The 4321-nt window shown below is 46.8% G+C and overlaps 1 pseudogene; it reads left to right on the top strand.

The window, feature by feature from the left end:
• Positions 1-1588: 1588 nt before the first annotated feature.
• Positions 1589-1706, top strand: LOC126282601 (5S ribosomal RNA; annotated as a pseudogene).
• Positions 1707-4321: the final 2615 nt, after the last annotated feature.

Raw genomic sequence — 4321 nt, 5'->3', positions numbered from 1 at the left:
GGAAGGTGTTGGATTTGCCTGACACCTTACAATATTAGTGATCGGCATTCGGCCAACAAACGATGTGCGCGGTCAGTTCGCTCAAAGGTGCCAATGCAGGTTGTACAAACTCTTGAATTATTCATTTTCTCTCTTGTAGTGGTGAATTTATCTCTGCCGTGTGATACTTTAAACTTCTTTTTATTTAGCGGCTTCTTTTAAGCAACGACACTCCAGTTAATTTCCTCTCATCAACGTTTAATTTTCCGTCACCAGTAAAGAGCCCCACACAAAACAGAGAAAACTTTAAGTGAAACAACAAGTTTACTGTTACCAGTCACCGTTTTATTTATTTCCACGACGCGTTTCAAAGGTTTAAACCCCCATCATCGGGTGGACATACATTAGTTAGTATGACATTTGTGTGTGTATTGTGTTAAGATTTTTTGGAGGAATTTGTGGTACTGTCTAGTGGAGAAAGAAGACACTATTTCAGAACATGGTTTTGGATTTCTTCTGACAAAAAATTAAACTGATATCTAATGGTAAGCATAAAATAAGTAAAATAGAGTACCTCCAGTGGTCACAGGTTCCTTTCGCTGTCTTAACACATCACATTTAATGTCAATAAGATTCACGGTAAAGCCTAACCTAAAATGATCGAATTTAAAGAGGAAACTTTCTTTCTCGAAAATAATAATTCAGTATAATGTTCTAACACATGGTTCAAATGGCTCTGAGCACTATGGGACTTAACATCTGAGGCCATCAGTCCCCTAGAACTTAGAACTACTTAAACCTAACTAACCTAAGGACATCACACACATCCATGCCCGAGGCAGGATTCGAACCTGCGACCGTAGCGGTCACGCTGTTCCAGACAAACGCCCAGAACCGCTCGGCCACACCGGCCGGCGTTTTAACACAGTTAAGGTTTAAAATCGTATAGGTAATCGAAGTCAGTGATATGGGTCTATAATTCTGTGGATTACTTCTATTTCCTTTGTCGAGTTTTGGTGTGAACTGTGCAACTTTCCAGTCTTTACATGCTGATTATTTGTCGAGCGGATGGCTGTGTACGACTGCTGAGAATGGAGCTATTTCAGCAGTGTACTCCGAAAGGAACAACAAAATGCGGATTTAATGTGGAGCATTCGCCAAGGAAATAAGCAAATCGAGAGAAAGGATGCAGTCGTGCAAGGCGGTTGCGAGTGACACGGAGTGGAGACTCGTCGCTCCTGATTGTTTACAAGACGTGGAGGGGCTCGCGTGCGCCTCCGTGGCGGCGATTAGCGGCACGCGACCACAGGAGTGGCTACTTGTCGATCCAAACCAACCCCCTCCCGTCACAGGCGGCTTCTAATCAGAGTGCGTGCCTGTGGATTACCATCGCAGTTGTGCGACTGGTTTAGCGATTTCCTGTCAGATAGGACACTCATCTACATCTACGTCTACAGCATACTCCGCAAGCCACCTATCGGTGTGTGGCGGAGGGTACTTTCGTACCGTTAACTGAGTCATCCAGCCCTGTTCCAATACCGCGATTGTTGGTAAGCCTCTGCATTGGTTCCATTTAGTAGAATTTTCTCCTCGTGGTCCTTACGCGAAGGGCAACAGCCTTGCCGTAGTGGATACACCGGTTCCCGTGAGATCACCGAAGTTAAGCGCAGTCGGGCGTGGTCAGCACTTGGATGGGTGACCATCCAGGCCGCCATGCACTGTTGCCGTTTTTCGGGGTGCAATCAGCCTCGTGATGCCAACTGAGGAGCTACTCGAACGAATAGTAGCGGCTTCGGTCAAGAATACCATCATAACGACCGGGAGAGTGGTGTGCTGACCCCGTGCCCCTCCTATCCGCATCCTCCTAAGAAGATGCCACGGCGGTAGGATGGTGCCAATGGGCCACTTGTGGCCTGTAGACGGAGTGGTTAGTGGTCCTTACGCGAGACGTATTTGGGGGTAAGTAATATTTTGTAAGACACTTCCCGGGAAGTGCTCACTCGAAATTTTAAGAGCAAATCTCCCCGTGATGCACAACGCCTCTCTTGTAACGTCTGCCAACGGAGTGTGTTGAGCATCTCCGTAATGCCCTCGCGCACGCTAAACGATCCCGTGACGAAACGCGCCGCTCTTCGTTGGACCTTCTGTATCTGCTCTATGAGTCATACCTGATAGGGATCCCAGACAGACGAACAATATTCAAAAGACGAACAGGCGCCTTGTAAGCCACTTCCTTCGCACGTCGGTTATACACTACTGGCAATTAAAATTGTTTCACCAACAAGAAATGCAAATGATAAACATGTATTCAGTGGACAAATATATTATACTAGAATTGACACGTGATTACATTTTCACGTAGTTTTGGTGCATAGATCCTGAGAAATCAGTACCCAGAACAACTACAGCTAGCCGTAATAACGGCCTTAATACGCCTGCCCCTTTAGTCAAACAGAGCTTGGATGGCGTGTACAGGTACAGCTGCCCATGCAACTTCAACACGATACCACAGGTCACCAAGAGTAGTGACTGGCGTATTGTTGCTCAGCCACCATTGACCAGACGTTTTCAGTTGGTGCGATACCTGGAGAATGTGCTGGCCAGGGCAGCAGTCGAACATTTTCTGTATCCAGAAAGGCCTGTGCAGGACCTGCAACATGGGGTCGTGCATTATCCTGCTGAAATGTAGAGTTTCGAAGGGATAGAATGAAGGGTAGAGCCACGGGTCGTAATACATCTGAAATGTAACGTCCACTGTTCAAAGTGCCGTCAATTCTAACAAGAGGTGACCGAGACGTGTAACCAATGGCAGCCCATACCATCACGCCGGGTGATACGCCAGTATGGCGATGACGAATACACTCTTCCAATGTGCGTTCACCGCGATGTCGCCAAACACGGATGCGACACTCATGATGCTGTAAACAGAACCTGGATTCATCCGAGAAAATGACGTTTTGCATTCGTGCACCGAGGTTCGTCGTTGAGTACACCATCGCAGGCGCTCCTGTCTGTGATGCAGCGTCAGGGGTAACTCCAGCCATGGCCTCCGAGCTGATAGTCCATACTGCTGCAAACGTCGTCGAACTGTTCGTGCAGATGATTGTTGTCTTGCAAACGTCCACATCTGTTGACTCAGGGATCGAGACGTGGCTGCACGATCCGTTACAGCCATATGGATAAGATGCCTGTCATCTCGACTGCTAGTGATACGAGACCGTTGGGATCCAGCACGGCGTTCCGTATTACCCTTCTCAACCCACCGACTCCATATTCTGCTAACAGTCATTGGATCTCGATCGACGCTAGCAGCAGAGTCGCGATACGATAAACCGCAATCGCGATAGGCTACAATCCGATCGTTATCAAAGTCGGAAACGAGATGGTACCCATTTCTCCTCCTTACACGAGGCATCACAACAACGTTTCACCAGGCAACGCCGGTCAACTGCTTTTTGTGAATGAGAAATCGGTTGGAAACTATCCTCACGCAGCACGTTGTAGGTGTCGCCACCGGCGCCAACCTTGTGTGAATACTCTGAAAAGCTAATCATTTGCATATCACAGCATCTTCTTCCTGTCGGTTAAATTACGCGTCTGTAGCACGTCATCTTCGTGGTGTAGCAATTTTAATGGCCAGTAGTGTATTTCCTTAACATTCTTATCAATCTGAGTCTGGCATCCGCTTTTCCCACTATTCCTTTTAGGTGGTCACTCCTCTTAAGGTCGCACTGGATAGTTGCTCCTAGACCTTTTACGGTAGGTACTGTTTCCAGCGGCTTGTCATCAATAGTGTAGCTGTACAGTAGTGGACTTCTTATCGTATGTATGCGCAATATGTTACATTTATTTACGTTTAGGATCAACTGCCAGAGCCTGCACCATTCATCAATTCTCTGGAAATCATTCTGTAGATCTTCTGGCATTGCTACTTTGTTATAGACAACCGTATCATCTGCGAACAGCCTTAAAGAGCATCCTACGTTTTCTACTAGATCATTTATATATGTTGTAAACAGTAACAGCACTATAACACTTCCTTGGAGTCTCCGGATATAACTTTTGCCGCGCGGAGTGGCCGCGCGGTTTAAGGCGCAACGTCTCGGATTGCGCGGTCCCTCTGGCCGGAGGTTCGAGCCCTCCCTCGGACATGGGTATGTGTGTTGTTCTTAGCATACGTTAGTTTAAGTAGTGTGCATGTCTGTGGATCGATGACCTCATCAATTTGGTACTTTAGGAATACACAAGCATTTGAACATTTGAAACAAATTTTACGTCTGTTGATTTTGTTCAGTTAAGAGCAACGTGTTGAGTTCTGTCTGCAAGGAAATCTTGAATCCAA

This window comes from Schistocerca gregaria, chromosome 7 (assembly GCF_023897955.1).
Source record: "Schistocerca gregaria isolate iqSchGreg1 chromosome 7, iqSchGreg1.2, whole genome shotgun sequence".
Taxonomy (NCBI): domain Eukaryota; kingdom Metazoa; phylum Arthropoda; class Insecta; order Orthoptera; family Acrididae; genus Schistocerca; species Schistocerca gregaria.
The sequence above is the reverse complement of the archived record's forward strand: the minus strand, read 5'-3'. Positions and strand labels throughout refer to the sequence as shown.